Source organism: Rhinopithecus roxellana, chromosome 5 (assembly GCF_007565055.1).
Source record: "Rhinopithecus roxellana isolate Shanxi Qingling chromosome 5, ASM756505v1, whole genome shotgun sequence".
Lineage (NCBI taxonomy): Eukaryota > Metazoa > Chordata > Mammalia > Primates > Cercopithecidae > Rhinopithecus > Rhinopithecus roxellana.
In genome coordinates this window covers 87,527,987-87,545,860 of record NC_044553.1, presented here as the reverse complement: position 1 = coordinate 87,545,860, position 17,874 = coordinate 87,527,987, and the positions used below count along the sequence as shown (strand labels likewise).

Genomic DNA, 17,874 nt, shown 5'->3' with positions numbered 1-17,874 from the left:
TGCAGCCCTGGTTCCCGCCCCACCTCCCCCTCCAAGCAGAGGGAGGAGGCTCTGGCCTCAGCCAGCCCAGAGGGGCTCCCACGGTGTGGTGGCAGGCTGAAGGGTTCCTCAGGTGCCGTCAGCGTGGACACCGAGACTGAGGAGGCGCTGAGAGTGAGGGCTGCTAGCACGTTTGTCACCTCTCATTGTGACTGGCTATGTAAGGAAAAGTTAAAGGGATTTAAAAATATATATAATAATGCTAACTGAAGATTGAGTCAAGGGCTGAATTTCATATATTTTTATTTTGTTCCAGGTTGCTGCTTTCGCTCAGAGGATATCGATGACCCTAATGGTCTTTTTGTTCAAGATAAAGTGACTTACTGCCTTTGTTGATTAACTGGACAAATTCAGGTTAGTGTATTTTGTGGACAGCACTTCCCTTTTCTAATTATATGTTAATATTTTGAGAAATAGATAATTTTGTGGTTAAAGCGACATGTTACATACCAGTAAAGTAGAAAGGCCAAGTCAGTCTAAACTCTGTTGAATTGTGTATTAGTTAAGAAACATTTTCTTACTGCCTACTGTGTACAATATTCACTGCATACATTGAAAAATATTTTATTTCCTTTTAAATAGTTTCGTACTTTAAATTATGGGGCTGGATAAAAAGTTGTGGTTGAACGTGATACATTAACTTTTGGCATCGTTGTGTGGCAATTTTTGGTGCTAAAAATAAGCAACTCATCTTAAACATTTCTGACATTTTTAGTAGCTGACTTTTAAAGGTATTCTTGTCCAGATTTCAGTCCTACATTAACATTTTTATTTATTTTTAGCGTTCAGTCTATTAATTTTGACAAATATATGTCACCACAATTAAACCATTTTCCAAACCTTTCAAATTTGCTCGTGTTGCCCATTTGTAGTTGACCTCTCCTTATACCTCAATCCCTAGCAATCGCTAATCTCTTTCTATCCCTATAGTTTGCCTTTTCCAATATGTCATTTAATTGGAATCATCTAATATGTAGTTTTTAAATCCTGGCTTCTTTCACTTAGAATAATATATTTGAGGTTTATTCATGTTGCTGTGTGCATCAGTAGTTGTGTATCAGTAGTTTGTTCTTTTTTTATTGCCGAGTAGTGTTCCACTTTATGGATACCATAATTAGTTTATTCATTTACCTGTTTATGGATATTTAGGCTGTTTCTAGTTTTTGATGATTGTAAAACTGCTGCAGTCATACATTAAAAAAATAAAAATGTGATTCTATGTTCTTTAAAAAATTTGGCTGGGTGTGGTGGCTCAAACCTGTAATCCCAGCAGTTTGGGAGGCTGAGGTGGGCAGATCATGAGGTCAAGAGATCGAGACCATCCTGGCCGACATGGTGAAACCTTGTGTCTACTAAAAATACAAAAATTAGTTGGGTATGGTGGTGCATACCTGTAGTCCCAGCTACTCGCATCTGTAGTCCCAGATACTCAGGAGAATCGCTTGAACCCGGGAGGCAGAGGTTGTGGTGAGGTGAGATTGTGCCATTGCACTCCAGCCTGGTGACAGAGCGAGACTCTGTCTTTAAAAAAAAATTCTTTTTTTGCATTGATATATATTAGATGTACGTATTTATTTTCAGGGTACATGTGATCATTTAATACCTTTATGTAATCAAATCCGGGTAATTGGAATATCCATTAACTTATTCATTTTTTCTTCATATTAAGAACATTTTAATTATTCTTTCCTAGCTATTTTGAAAGGTACAGTCAACTAAGGTTAACTGTAATCACCCTATTGATCTGTTGAGCACCAGGTCTTATATCTTCTAAGTGTATGTTTGTACCCATTAATCAACCTTTTCTTCATCCCCCAACCCCATATATTTTTTGCTAATAGAAGTTACTTTTTGTTGTTGCTGATATTAAAGAGCTGTAATGATTTAACTATTGCCTTTTAGGCCGTGGTTGCATTTCTTTTTAAAAATGTTATTAAAACGTAAGGAGAACACAACTAACATCGTGGCTATGGGGAGAAACTTGCAATTTATGGTCATTTTGAGTACAGAAAGAGAAATGATGTAAAATTATTAGAAAGGGGATCTATTGAAACTTGTGGTGTTTACTGATTTTGGAGATAATAGGTAGCCTTCTTGAATATAGTGGTAGATCAGAAATATACAGATAGATTAATATCGTTAAACCTCATATAGGTAGCTTCAAAAGTCATGTATAAAAGTCAAGTACATTAGAATTCTCCTATATTAAAAACATACTTAAAGAGGGTAAAGGTTGGGCATGCAAAAGTCAGTTTAAACTTTCTTGAATGAATATGTAGGATGAAAGTGATAGAAACTGTCTTTCTGCCTTGGGGAAATTAATGACCTCAAAAAGTAGCTTGAAACCCTGTTTGAATATTTATAAGGAAACTGTAGTTCATTATTTGTTATAGAAATAAAAAGGTGTTGAGAAAGTATTATGCTCTGACTGAGAAAATGTTGGATGGTTTAGACTCTAGCTTCTAAGCCTGGACACTAAAAGACTTACTGCAACTTTAAACTGTTTTCTTGTTTCTGAACATGTTTAGATGAATTATGTAACTTTCATAGTATCTCTATAGATAAGTGGCTTGCCGTATTGTGTTCTCCGAAAACATTTTTTTAAAACTTTTTTCCTTTCATTTCTTTTTTTTTTTTTTTTTTTGAGACAGAATCTCGCTCTGCCACTCAGGCTGGAGTACAGTGGCTCAATTTCTGCTCACTGCAACCTCCGCTTCCTGGGTTCAAACAGTTCTCATGCCTCAGCCTCCCAAATAGCTGGGATTACAGATGTGCGCCACTATGTCCAGCTAAGTTTTGTATTTTTAGAAGAGATGGGGTTTTGCTATGTTGGCTAGGCTGGTCTCAAACTTCTTGGCTCAAGCAGTCTGCCCGCCTCAGCCTCCTGAAGTGCTAGGATTATAGATGTGAGGCACCGTGCCTGGTCAGAGAGCATTTCTTAAATAGACAAAACATTTTAGGCAGAGTCAGAGCATTTTAGAGATACTTCTGAAAGAGAATAGTTATCTATTCAGTGGGCAAATCCAACACAGAGTCAAAGATAATGCTGTGCTCAGAAGTCATGATTTCTTCAGGATTTTAGGGTATTTAGATTTTAAACCACAATTCTAAGGTCAATATTTATGTAAAGTATTTATGAAAATAAAAGCCATATTGAAATTTAAATTTAATATGCTTTAATTCACATAAAATATTTTGAGGTTGTTAATAAAGTTTAGATTTTTCTAGCTATATATTCAATATAAGCATATTTTTTTTAATATTTGAAAATTGAGATCCTATTTTGCACTGTTTAAATAGTAGCCCGTTTAACTTAAAATTAACTGCAAAAGAAATAAACAAAAACTGAGTTTTTGTAAAGAATATTAAATTGAGTAATTTAACTTTATCCCATCCATTGGGTTAAACAGTGATCCCAGGATAAAGAGAGAGACAGAATGATGAGTAAAATGAACCCTATACTGCAGTGTCTCCAGATACCTGTATGAGTAAAAGCTTACCATCTTACCTCTCTGGGTCTTTATTTTCTTATTTTAAAAAAAAGACGTTAAGGTCCACATTAAAGTCAGGTATTATTGGTGAAGTTTAAAACTACTAGTCTCTTTTATTTCATGAACACTGCCAGGCATTGGAAATTAGTGATAAAACTTGATTCACTGTGAGTAACAGCCAAAAAATAATAAAAAAAAATAGCATTTTATTTTAAAGTTAAAAATAATAAAATAAAAATAAAAACTTGTTTGAGATACTTTTCTAGAAATGGAACATTTTAAAATGAAAATAGGATCCAAACATCTAAGTATTTACTTTTGATATTTGATATATAGGCTTGTTATAAGATTGTGACTCTGCTGAAGTGGTTTTAGTTTATACAGATTTTTGAGAGAAGAAAGTGTACCTTTTTGGTCTATATGTTTTCTTTGGAAACATCTTCTCATTGTATTGTACCAATTTCATCTTGATTCTCTAAGAATCTTTTTAGTCTTTTAGGTCAAAGGAAATAGGTATTGAGAGACATTTCTCTTCAGTCTTATGGGTCTCTTCTGTTTCTGCACATTTGCTGAGCAGAGTACTGATAGCTTTTGTTGGGGGCTATCTTTTTCAAAGAAATCTATTTAGCAAACAGCCTAGGAAGATAGAAATAGTGCTTCCATTAGGACAGATGGCACATTTCTTTGCTGTCCGGGATAATTAAGATAATCTCTCTGGGGAAAAGGTTGGGCATGTTTGCTTGTAGCTCCTGGGGAGTTTCATAAGCTTAGGTTTTCTTGTCCTGCAGTGCAACCCACAGTATGTGCACTTGGTTTTCCTTTCATTGGCCTTTAGGAATTAGAGCTTGAGGAACCAGTACAAAATATGATACTATGTCTATGTTATTGTTGTGAGTAGTAAACTGTTCTTTGTTTCTGACCTAGGAGTGTCATAACTTCTGCCAGGATTATCTGATGCTAGTTTATGAGATACCACTAACACAACCTATTGATAAAACAAAACTGAGTTTATTGCTTATTGTGGTAAGGGAGAACACCACCTTAAAAGATCTTTGGTAGTGTCTTAGGTCAAAATTTGAGAATTATAAGTTTGGTTTAAGTTGGATCTTTCAGTGGTGGCGATGAGACTTGATTAGGATTGAGTAGGTGTCATGATAAAACAGTTGAGGTTTGGTCGAAACAGTAAGATAAAGATTTTGAAAACTACCAAAGAGTTGATGGGTCTTTCCAGAAGGTCTGTAGTGAACAATCACATTATATTTCTACAAGAGTCTCCTAGAATAGCAGTTATGCTAGTTAAGACAGTGGACTGGTAAAGTCATGTTAATGTACCTAGAAAGTTGTGTGTGTGAGTGATTAGTTTTCTAGGGCTGCTATAACAAAGCACCGTAAACTGGGTGGCTTAATATAACAGAAATTTATTCTTTCACAGTTTTGGAGGTTAGAAGTCTGAAATCAAGATGTTGGCAGGGCCACACTCTCTCTGAAGGCTCTAGGTAAGAATCCTTTCCTTCTTCTTTTAGCTTATGGTGGATGCCAGAAATCCTTAGTGTTTCTTGACTTGTGGTAGCATAACTCCAATATCTATCTCAGTATTCACATGACATCTTCCCTCTGTGGGTGTTTGTGTTCAAATTTCCTTCTTATAAGAATTCCAGTCATGTATTAGTGTCCGTCCTAATCCAAAATGACATTATACCAACTTGATTATATCTGCAAAGATCCTATTTCCAGGAGTTATAAATTTTAGGAGGACAGTTATTCAACTCAGTATGGGGGACATGTAGTTTCAGTCTTCAGTGTCCAAACTGTGTGTAGGTACATGGTGTTTGCTCTCAGTGTCCATGAAACTATGGTAGACTGATGTTAGCTTGCATGTAGGGTAAAATCTTAGGTTCTTCAGAGTTCTTGACAACCGCATGGTATAGTAGAAAGAAAATCAGTCTGGACATCAAAGTACCTTAGTTCTGCTCTGTTATTAACTAGCTTAAGAAAGTTACTGTCTTCTTCAGCTATTAGGTTGTTACTGATACACCAGGAGTTCAGTCTAGGTCCTGCTGCTTGCTGCATAGAAAGCCAATCACTGAGACAACGAGTATTGCCAAGGAAGAAGGCTTTATATTAGGTGCAGCAGCTGAGAAAATGGGAGCTCAGTCTCAATTTCATCTCCCTGACTGACTAAAACCAAGGTTTATATAGCAGGGAAGAAATATATTATGGCAATGTGTAAGAAAACAGGAACTTGGGAGGGGCAAGGAAGCAATAATGGTGAATGAGGGGTCTGGCATCTGGTGGGGTGATTTGGTTTCAGTTCTTTGATACTTTTTCTGCCAAAAGAATTGTCTGTGAGACTACTGGGTTGGTTTCAGTTTCCTCACAGATAAAATTTGAGGCCTGAGGAAGAGAAGAAGAGTAAACCAAATGATCTTTAAGACGTATCTAGTTCTCAGATTCTAAAGTTTTATAATTGTTGAGTGCCTGCTATATACCATATTAATATTAGTCTTGCTGGAGTCACATAATAAAAAGGGAATAGAAAATGCATTAAGTGCTAATCAGATAGACTCTAACTTGTGAATGTAGCATGCATAAATTAATTTGTTTTGTTTATTTGGGTGAAGCTAATTAATGAAGATATTAGGTAAACATGCTGTTTGCCCTGATCTCTCTGACTTACCATTTTGGTTTTCAACTTGGAATAGTATATTTGGAAGAGGAGCATTCTGCAGGTCACTTAAAGTTAGAAAAATGCTGCACTCTCAGGCTGAGTTCACAAAATGAAATAACCTTTCCTGAAGTGAATATGAGAATGTGGTCCCGCCTTCATTGCCCACATTTGTCTCTCATGTCATTCTTGTGGTTGAGAGATTTTAGAAAAATTCTTACTAGAGAATGGTAATAGTACTGTGAGGTGGAGCATGGTGTTAGAATTCTAGGTGTAAGTTATTCATATGCTATTGAGTTTTCTTTATGTTTTAAATAGGTCACTGTAGTATGGTGTTTGAATTCTTTCTTTGAATCATGTTGAAAGTATTTAATAATTACTTTATAGAGATATTGTGGGCACTAAAAAATTCTTTGGTACCACCAAAACCCCCTGTGGTCGTATATGTGCTTGTTCTTTGAAGTTACAAATGAACAATGACTAGATATTGATGATAAGTATAAATACAGGTTGAACCAGTATTTTTAGATCTGGACAAAAGTTACTGAAGTAGGAGAAAAGAGGGATTTTTATTCATTCCATATGGAAGAAATTCAAAACCATATACTAGGGGGTGATGGGATTCTCTCACCACTTCCTGTATGTGTAGCCCTTCCATCACACACAAATTGTACTGAGTGTTTTTGTAGTGGATATTTGGGCAATTCAGAGACTCTCACTAGATCTTGTAACAATGGTAATGTATTTAATTAATTTTAGAAGATACGTTAGAATATAGAATTAGCAGTAACACTCCAGCAATACCTGAAATAAAATGTATTAAAATAGACAGAATATAGAAATTAAATAGCCACTATAACTACAAGAATAAAAAGATATACCTCTATCATATTTCTATTCACATTTATATTCTAGTCAATTAAAAGAGTAGGAGAATTTTTTATCTTTCTGTCTTTATTTATTTTTTTGAGACGGGACCTCACTCCATCGCCCAGGTTGGCGTGCATTGGTGCAGTCAAGGCTCACTGCAGCCTTGACCTCCTTGGCTCAGGTGATTCTCCCACCTCAGCCTCCTGAGTTGCTGTGATTGCAGGTGCACATGCACACACCACCATGCCTGGCTAATTTTTTGTATTTTTTGTGGAGATGGCGTTTTGTCATGTTGCCCAGGCTGATCTTGAACTCCTGTGCTCAAGCAATTTCCCCACCTCAGTCTCCCAAAGTGCTGGGAGCCACCGTGCCTAGCTAATATATTTTCTTAACGTTAAAGAAAAGAATGTTAAGGAGTTACTCAGAAAGAGTAACTTGACCTTTTGGTGTGGGCTATTTTGATGATTCTTGGGAAGATTTTCTTTTTTTCTTCATTCCTGGGGCCATGGTGGCTGATCATCCAAGCTTGGATTAAACTCTGTTCCTTGTGCTTTTCCTTCCTATTTTAGGCTTTGGAGTTGGTATACTTATATTACCAAGAAAATAAGGTTCCTCCAACTTACAAGAAATATTTTGTAGTTTCAGAGAATTATGAGTTGGTAAAGATTGAAAAAGATGGTATGGATGTGTTTGAATTATTCGCTTTTATGATGTGTAGTCTTCACTTTTCATGTTGTGTTTTGTTGGACTCAAAGATGCTTGAGAAATTAAAGAGATTCTCCCTGGCTCCCCCAGCCACCCCTGCAGCCCTGTTGGGGAAAAAAGGAAACAAAGGAGGAAAATCATGTTGAACACATTTTTTCTTAAGCACCTATAATGAATTGGAGTTTTTTAAAAATAGATTTTATTTCTTAGGGCAGTTTTAGGTTTACAGAGAAATTGAACAGAAAGTACAGAGAGTTCCCAAATATCCCCCGCTTTTATCTTACAATCTGTAATAATTGCTTATTATTTCCAGGAGTTTGTTGGTCAGTACATTGGGAGTTTTTTTTTTTTCTTTCTTTTTTTAACGTAGATGATCATGTCATCTGCAAACAGAGAGTTTTGTTTCTTCCTTCCCAATTTTTGTACCTTTTATGTCCTTTTCTTGTCTTGTTGCATTAACTAAGATGCCCAATATGATGTTGAATAGGAGTGGTAAGAAGGGAAGTCCTTGCTTTGTTCCTGATCCTAGGGGGGAAAGCATCTGGTTTCTCACCATTAGGTATGGTGTTTGCTGTAAGTTTTTTGTAAATTTTATTTATCAAGTGGAGGAAATCCTCCTCTATTTCTAGTTTGCTGAGAACGTGTGATTATTAATTGATGTAGAATTTTATCAAATACTTTTAGTGCATCTATTGATATGATCTGATTGTAAGATTTTTTTTTATGTTTCCTGGATTACATTAATTGATTTTTAGATGTTGAACCTACCTTGTATACTTGGAATATACTCTACTTGGTTGTGGTGTATAATGTGATTTGCTAAGATTTTTTGAAAACATTTGCCTCTGTGTTCATGAAAGATACTGTACTGTAATTTTCCTTTCTTGTAAGGCTGTTGCCTGGGCTTATTATCAGGGTAATGTTGGCCTCTGAGAATGAGTTAGGAAGTGCTCACTCTGCTTCTACAGATTGTAGAATATTGGTATCATTTGTTCCTTAAATAGTTGACAGAATTCGTGAGTGAATTATCTGAGTGTGTTACTTTCTGTTTTGGAAGATTATTAATTATTCAGTTTTTATAAATTGATTTAGGTTTATTCAGATTATTTGTTTCTTCTTGTGTGAATTTTGGTAGATTGTGTCTTAAGGGATTAGTCCATTTCACCTTAGTTATCAAATTTAAGGGCATAGAACCAGCTTTGAGTCTTGTTGATTTTGTTTCCCTGTTTTCCATTTTGCTCTGATTTTTACTTTCTTCTGCTTCCTTTGAATTTAATTTGTTCATTTTCTAGTTTCCTATATTAAAAGCTTAGATGATTAATTTTACCTTTCTTCTTTTTTAACATATACATTCAATGCTAAAAATTAATCTCTTCGTCCTGCTTTGCTGCATTCCATATTTATTTATTTATTTACTTACTTACTTATTTGTGAAATGGGGTCTCATTATGTTGCCCAGGCTGGTCTGGAACTCCTAGCCTCAAGTGATCCTCCTGTCTTAGCCTCCCAAAGTGCTGGGATTACATGCATGAGCCACTGTGCCCGGCCATAAATTTTGGTGTTTTATTTTCATGTACACTTAGTTTAAAATATTTTATAATATCTCAGGACTATTTTTTTGACCTATGAGTTAGGTGTAAGTGAGCTGTTTAAACATCTCTAAATATTTTGAGATTTTCCAGCTATGTTTTTGTTTAAGTAGTTTAATTCCATTGTCATGTGTCTATTTGTGTGGTGTCTATTCTTTAAAATTTGTTAAGGTATATTTTGTAGTCTGTCTTTGTGAAATGTTCCCTGTGGATTTGAGAAGAATGTGTATACTGCTGTTGCGGGATGAAGTGTTCTATAAATGTTGGTTAGATCCAGTTGATTGATGGTGTCATCAGTTCTACTACACCTTCCTGATTTTCTGCTTCTGTCAATTACTGATAGAGGGTTGCTGAAGCTCCAGCTATAATATTGAATTCATGTGTTTCTCCTTGTAGTTCTATCAGTTTTTATTATACCTTATGTATTTTGACACTCTGTTGTTAGTTACATACATATAAAGATAATTATGTCTTCTTGGTGAATAACAATAGATTGATCATCTGTTGTTATGTAATGCCTCTCTATCACTGATAATTTTTCTTGGCCTGAAGCTTGCTCTTTCTGAAATTTATATAGCCATTCCACGTTTCTTTTGATTAGGTTTAGTGTAGCCTATCTTTCTGCATCCCTTTACTTTTAATCTGTCTTCATCTTTGTATTTAGAGTGGTATTTTTGTAGACATCATATAGTAGGGTCTTGTCATTTGATTTACTCTTGACAGCACGTGTCTCTTAACTGGTGTATTTAGAACACAGATGTTTAAAGTAATTATTGATATAGTTGGATTAATATCTACTGTATTTATAACTGTTTTCTACTCATTGTCCTTGTTCTCTTTTTGTCTTTCACTTTGTCTCGCCTTCTTCATTGTAATTGGGCATTTTATATAATTCCATTTTGTCTCCTGTTTTAAAATATATATTATACTTATTTAAAATTATTTTTTAGGCTGGGCATGGTGGTTCATGCCTGTAATCCTAGCTCTTTGGGGAGGCCAAGGTGGGTGGATCACTGAGGTCAGGAGTTTGAGAGTAGCTTGGCCAACATGGTGAAACCCTGTCTCGACTAAAAATAACAAAATTAGCCAGGTGTGGTGGTGGGCGCCTGTAATCCCGGCTACTCAGGAGGCTGAGGCAGGAGAATTGCTTGAACCCAGGAGGTGGAGGTAGCAGTGAGCCAAGATCACGCTACTGCACCCAAGTCTGTCTCAAAAAAAAAAAATAATAATAAAATAAAATGAAATTATTTTAGTGGTTGCCCCAGAGTTTGCAATAATTGCACAGTTAAACTAATCCAAGTTCACTTTTGAAATAACACTATAGCACTTCATGGGTAGTGCAAATACCTTGTAACAGTGTCAGTTCCTTTTTCCCATTCCTTATAACGTTACTTTTATTTGTTTCACTTTTCTATAATTTACGGTCACAAAATATATTGTTGCTGTGATTATTTTGAACAAGTTGTTATCTGTTAGATGAATTAAGGATCAGAAAAACAAAAGATTTAATTTTACCTTTATTTTTTTCTCTGCACTCTTCCTTTCTTTTTGTAATCCATATTTCTGATCTATATAATTTTCCTTCTTTGTGAATAACTTCTGTTAACATTTTTTGCAAGTCATGTGTATTGGGTTTCATTTCTCCCAGTTTTTATTTGAGAAAGTCTTTACTTCTTCTTCACTTTCAAAGGATAATTTTGCTGGGATTCTACAGGAATTCTAGTTTGGTGTTTTTTGTTTTTGTTTTTGTTTTTTTAAAACAGTCCAGAGATTTATTCTTATTTTATTTTATTATTTCATTTTATTTTTTTGAGATGGAGTCTCACTCTGTCACCCAGGCTGGAGTGCAGTGACACTGTCTTGGCTCACTGCAACCACCGACTCCCGGTTTCAAGTGATTCTCCTGCCTCAGCTTCCTAAGTAGCTGGGACTACAGGTGTACGCCACTATGCCTGGCTAATTTTTTGTATTTCTTTTTTTTTTTTGAGACAGAGTCTTGCACTGTCGCCCGGTCTGGAGTGCAATGCTGTGATCTTGGCTGATTGCAACCTCTGCTTCTTGGGTTGAAGCGATTCTCCTGCCTCAGCCTCTTGAGTAGCTGAAATTATAGGCGCCCACCACCACGCTTGGCTAATTTTTTGTATTTTTAGTAGAGATGGGGTTTGACTGTGTTGGCCAGGCTGGTCTCAAACTCCTGACCTCATGGTTTGCCCGCCTCGGTTTCCCAAAGTGCTGGGATTACAGATGTGAGCCACTGTGCCCAGCCAGTCCAGAGGTCTTTTATTTTTTTTTACACCTGTTATGCTATGAATTCATGGGGAATAGGTTCCAGCAGCTTAGGCTCCTTCCCATTGATTCTCACAAAGTGTGCTTCCCTGGATGGAGCAGGCTGGTGCTTCAGTTGAACCCAGGTACCTTTCTCTTTGGCTTCTTTCTTTTTCTGATCATTTTCCTTTGTGCGTTTCAGGAAGCTGTCTTGGCTCTTAGAGTGCTTAATGTGCTCAATATGCACATTAATTCTCATGGCAAGAATCTTGCCCTTGTTTGTTTGCAAGTTTTTTATAATACCAACAGCATGCTGGGTAATGTGTTTGTTTACAACTTGTTTATAATGCCAACAGCATGCTGGGCAGCACTACAGACTCTTCCAGTTTTGCCAGGATAACACTTGTGGAGCATTCCTTTTTGAACAGTACGCATTCCCTTAATGTCTACAATATCACCTTTCTTACAGATTCGCATACTGTAAGCCAAAGGAACAACTCCATGTTTAGTAAAAGGCCTAGAGAATATATATTGGGTGTCTCTTCTCTTTCCCTTTGTGTTTGTCGTTTTGGTGAGTTACTGGAAAACGGTGGTTCCCGCTGAAAGGTTGGATTTTTTTTTTTTTTAAATGCTAAATATTTCACTTCACTCTTTTTGCTTGCATGGTTTCTGAAGAGAAAGTTTGATCTAATTCTTACCTTTATTTCTCTGTGGATAAGATGTTTTGTGTATGTGTTGTTTTTTTCCTTTACCTCTTGCTTCTTTCAAGATACCTTATTGGTCTTAAAGTTAATAAGTAAAAAATTAAAGTTTGCATTTCATTTAGTTTCCTCTGTCTGATTTTCTGCAGCTTCACTATCATTTGTCTGTGGAAATATTTTGGTATTTATCTTGCTGGTATTCTCTGAACTTCCTGGTTTGGTGTCTCTTACTAAAGACATTCTTTCCTGTTACAGTGTTATTGATTTGTACACTCCCCTTCCTCACCTTCTCCCTTCACTGTTTTTTCCTACTCTTTCCTCTTCCTTTCTTTCCACAGGATCTCACTCTGTCACCCTGGCTGGAGTGCAGTAGTGGCATCATCATAACTCACTGCATTCTTGAACTTCTAGGCTCAAGTGATTCTCCCTCCTCAGCTTCTCAAGTAGCTAGGACTACAGGTGTGTTGCACCATGCCTGGCAATTAAAAAAAAAAAAAAATCATAGAGACAGGGTCTTCAGTGTTGCCCAGGCCGGTCATAGAAAAAAGAACTTAGCTGGGCATGGTGGCATGCACCTGTAGTCCTACCTGCTTGGGAAGCTGTGGCAGGAAGATTGCTTGTGCCTAGGAGTTCAAGGCTACAGGGAGCTGTGGATCACCACTGTACTCCAGACTGGGTAACAGTGAGACCCTGTCTCAAAACATATTAAAAAAAAAAAATTCCTGGTGATAATTTGATAATTCCTGGTAAAAATTCCTGCCACATCCGAGTCTGTTTTCGAGGCTTGCTTTGTTTCTTCAGATTGTATTTTTTGCCTTTACGGTGCCTCATAATTTTTTTTCATAGCCAGACAGAATGTATCAGGTAAAAGGAACTGAGGTAAATAGGCCTTTAGGGTGAGGTTTTATGTTTGTCTGTTTAGAAGTCAAGCTGTGTTTAGTGTTTGCTCTGGCTATGGTATCAGAGACAAATGTTACGGGATCTTTAAGGTGTTGCTTTTCTGGCTAGAAACCTCTGTGGCCAGTGGCGCCTTTGCCTGAGTTCTTGTCCTGTGTCTAGGAAGAATGAGGTATGCAGACAAGTGGAGGGTGAGCAAGACAAAGAGAAGCTTTACTGAATGTTAGAACAGCTCAGATGAGAGCTGCAGAGGGCAGCCCCTCTCCGTAGGCAGGTCCTCTCATCCAGTGTTCAGCTGTCAGCAGAGAGAAGGCCCTGGAGTGAGTGACTCCTCTCTGCAAGCAGGTCCCCATTGATTTCCCAGCTCTCAGCAGAGAGGAGAGGTCCTCTCCCCTGCCCTGGCTGATGCCGGGGCTTTTATGGACCTCAGTGGGGAGGAAGTGTGCGCCAGTTGGTACATCGGTGGCTATGGGTGGGCTGGAAAAGGCACCACAAGCCCCCACTGCAGTCTGCGGGTCTGGCAGCCCGGTCCCCAACCTTCAGGCCCTGCCTGGCCTGAAGGTGGGGTCTTACTGGGGACCTGCCCCCTTCCACCCAGGAGCCTGTCTGCCTCCTGCCACCTTCCATGGTTCCCAGGCTGCTTGTGCCAAGGGGCACCTGCCTGCCAGCATGGAGCAGCTCTCCACCTCAGCTTCCCCAGAGGGGGTGTAGGCGGCAGGGTCTGAGCATGCGCATATCCTGTTGGGCTGTGATGGTGTCCAGGCTTGGCTCCAACCCTGCTCTGAGAACCTGCCAGATTGGAGCCGGTACGGGAAGTGGCAGCGGGAACAGGCATTTCCGAGCCTGTGAAGGCAAGGGGGGGCCTTCCCGAGCCCACAAGAGCACACGGAGACCTGGGTCCACAACCCTGACTTGGGTAGCTGCAGCTGTATGGGGTTGGGAGACAGGGCTCCTGCCTGTTTCCAGTCCCCAAGAGCACATGGAGGCCTGGGTCTACCACCCAGGCGTGGGTGGCTTGGGCTGCTGCCTGCTTCTGGCTCCCACTGGCACTGTGGAGCATGCAGCCCTGGCTCCACCCCCTTTCATCCTGGGACAGGGGCTCCAGATCCTTGCTGGGCCTGGGCTGGGATCTGGGGCAGGACTGACATCACCGGGAGCTACCCCAGTTGCCCTGGCACTCGAGCGGCCCAGGCAGAGCAGATCACTGTCTGGCCTGGTTGTTGGGAGTGGCAGGCTCAGCAGTTGCCTGACGTGGGGTGGACCCTAGGGATGTGGCCCCAGGCAGCCCTGCACAGAGCCTCCTCCTGAGGCCCAGGAACCTGGCACCCTCAGCGGGGTGGGCACAGTGGCTGTGTCACTGGCCGGTCCCTGAAGTGGGCACTGCTCCCACTTCCCGCCTCAGGCCCCTGAAGCTCAGATTCAGCTCTGCATCGGGCCCCTGTCTGCTTGACTGTGCTGCACTGAGGGCGGCGGGCTGTTGAGAGAGGGGGTCTGTCCGCCTCTCCCTGTGCCTTCCCTGTACCAGAAAGCCACTGCTATCACTATGAGAGGCTAAAATTTCTTCTACTGTCCTTGCTTTTATCTGCCCTGTAGTCTTTGGGTTTTTGTCAAGAATCCTTAAAAGGGGTCTGAGGCTTGCAGGTTTTTAAGTTGTAATCCTGTGTTGTACAAGAGCTGTATTGATGTGGTGGTAAGGGTAGAGGTATAAGGGGGAAAGTTCTGTGGGCCTGTAATTAGATCTCAAGACTGTAGAACTTTCCCCCTCATCTCTCTGCCCTCTACCAACTGTGAGCCTGAGTTGGGTATCTATCTCTTTTTCCCTGTCAAAGGATATATGGGGCTAGAGTTGGGTATTGCCCTTCCCTCAGGTTGGTTAGGCACTGTAAAACCCTAGTAGGTTAGGCAATCTAAAAGCCCAGTTGGTTAGGTTCTGGTAAAATAGTTTCCTTTACTGGAATGCCTTTTGATAGAAACAAAGTCCCTGGCATATTTCAAAATGTTTTTCTTACCCTGCTGCCAGCAGGAGGGGATTTTTTCAGATCTTTGCCATGAGAACCTGGTAGGGCTCCTGCAGGTGAAACTCAGGAAAGTATGGAGACCCCTCTGAGACTGGTCTGCTTGCAGTTTTTAACTCTCAAGCTAGTCCACAATTACTGTTTCAAGTGTTCCTACTGATTCTGGCTTCACTTGAGAGCTTGTATTCCTGGGCTTCTGCTTCCCGCACACTGTGATTCTCTGTATCTGCCTGCCTGTCTCTCCAGGTTTTAGAGCAGCAGTTTGCCCTCTGACCTCAATTCTCTGATGGCTCTAAGAAGAGTTGTTGATTATCAGTTTTTTTCCCCTCAGCTTTTTTTCTTGTTGTGAGGTTGGGAGTGATGAATTAAAAGCTTTTTACAACCATACTTAAGGTTATTTTTTTGACAATTTTTGATGCTTTTGTAATTAGTCAAAAGACTTATTACAGTATCCTTTATCTGATTTGGCAGTGTTGTTCATTAAGAATTTTATTTCTTCCTGACATCAGGTCTGCACATTTTGGGGATAATGTGTTCTAATTTGCAAGAAAGATTAAAAAACTCCTCCAGAGGGAAGTTGATCATAGGACTGATTCGTATTGTTGATGAGTTGACTGCCTTGTTTTGTGTTGCTGTATAGGAATACCTGAGGCTAGGTAATTTATAAAGAGTTTGATTTACCACACAGTTCTGCAGGCTGTACAAGAAGTATGGCACCGGGATCTGCTTCTAGTGGGCGTCCTAGGCTACTTTCGCTGATAGCAGAAGGCTAAGAGGAGCCGGCTTGTGCACATAATGAGAAAGGAGAAAAGGGTGGGAGGAGGGACCCTGACTCTTTTAAAGTACCAGCTTTTGGAGGAACAAATAGAGTGAGACCTCAAGCATGCCTGAGGAAGAGCATTAATTTATTCGTGAGGGTTCTGACCCCTCCCCCCACCCCAACAACAACTCCCATTAGGTCCCACCTTCAACATTGAGATCAAATTTCAACAGGAGGGACAATCATCTAAGTGATAGCATAGACTCAGGCTATTTACTATTCTGTTTTTAAGTGTAGATTGAGGGCAACAGCAATCTTTGTTTTCTATGTTGAGGGCCAAAGGTTTATTTTTATACTCTTATACTGTAAAAAAAAATACTTTATTTTTATAGCCTTTTTGAGTGTAGGGTCATGTCAGGTTTTACTAATTGCACTTCTGATAAGTATACTGATGATGCTGAGGATGGTTATTAAAACCCTATGCCGATACTTTGGATTTATGGAACCAATTAATTTGATGACTCATTTACATTGAATGTCTTAATTAGTAGATTTCCCATTAATTGTTTTTATGAGCAGAGAATAAGGTAATGTTAATTCTTACTTTTTTGTGATATGGTAAAAAACTTAGTTCATATAATGAATTTAGCGCTCAAATATCTTAGTAGAAATTGAAGTAGAAAAAGACAGATTGTTATAAATTTAAGTTATAATTTTATTTTCTTTAGAAAACTTTACATTGAAAATATCACATTATAGATAATTTAGACAACTTATTTATAACTTTTATTTATTATTATTGAATGTAAAAGAATTACATGGAGTCCCATGATCTTAACGTAACTATGGTCACCATGTTGGTATATGTGCCTTTTAGTCCTTTTTCATACAGAATTTTTTTTTTTTACAAAGTTGTAATAATAATTACTTTTCAAATTCGTGCCTTTTTTCAGTTAACAGTGTAAATGTTTCCCATTTCTCGTTGAGTAAGGTACTGTTAGGTTGGTCAGACTGATAGTTCATTGTACGTATTGCTGTAATATCTTTGTGCGTTTAGGTTTTCCGTGTTTGCACCTTATCTTTGGGTTTTCAGAAATCTGTGTCTCTCTCTGTTTCTCTTTTTGTGTGTCTTTTCTATCTCTTGCCTTCATTTGGGGAGCATTTTGTGTTCTCTTTCACAGGACTAATTTTTATTGGATCTTGAAAAATGGGATTATAAATTTTTTTGTTACTTACATAATTAGAAAACAATGCTTTTGGACTTACATTGCTAAGTTTTATTCCCAAAAATTGTAGTTTTGTGACTAGGTGATAAAAATGATCTCCTGTTTATGTGCCAAACTTGGTATTCTAGACACTCAGGGTGTAAATTGTAGTCCAATAATTTAATACCTTATGTTTAATTTTTGTAATATTTTACTCAAAAATTGAACTTTTCCTTACCAATTTAATGTTTGTAGGCTTAATTTGGCGTCTTTCTCAGGATTACTTATTAGATTTCTCTGCATTCTTCTGACTTCTCCCTAAACTAATGTTTAGAACTGAATTGGGTTCAGCAATTTAAGTGGAAAATCAGTATGACTAGAGACTTCTAGAAACTTCTTGTGTCACTGAGATGCTGAATTTGATGATTCTGACCCTACTTGCCCATCTGTAAAAGCTATTAGAGGATTGTTTTAAGAGTTTATATTCTATACAGGTATATATACGCCATGTAATACCACTCAGCCATAAAAAAGAACGAAATAACATTTTTGCAGCAATTTGGATGGAGCTGTAGGCCATTATTCTAAGTGAAGTAACTCAGGAATGTAAAACCAAATACTGTATGTTCTCAAAAGTGGGAGCTAAACCTTGGATACGCAAAGGCATATAGA

The 17,874-nt window shown here is 38.5% G+C and overlaps 1 protein-coding gene across 5 annotated transcripts in view; it reads left to right on the top strand.

The window, feature by feature from the left end:
* Window positions 1-17,874, top strand: part of FUT8 (fucosyltransferase 8) — a 357,961-nt gene that overhangs the window by 61,615 nt on the left and 278,472 nt on the right. For 4 of the 5 annotated variants that reach the window (XM_030930692.1, XM_030930688.1, XM_030930686.1 and 1 more), the window contains exon 2: window positions 296-393. The exons of the other annotated variant lie outside the window; for it this stretch is intronic. The gene's annotated coding sequence lies outside the window, so the exon portion shown is untranslated. The remainder of the gene's footprint in view (window positions 1-295; window positions 394-17,874) is intronic. 5 annotated transcript variants of the gene reach the window in all.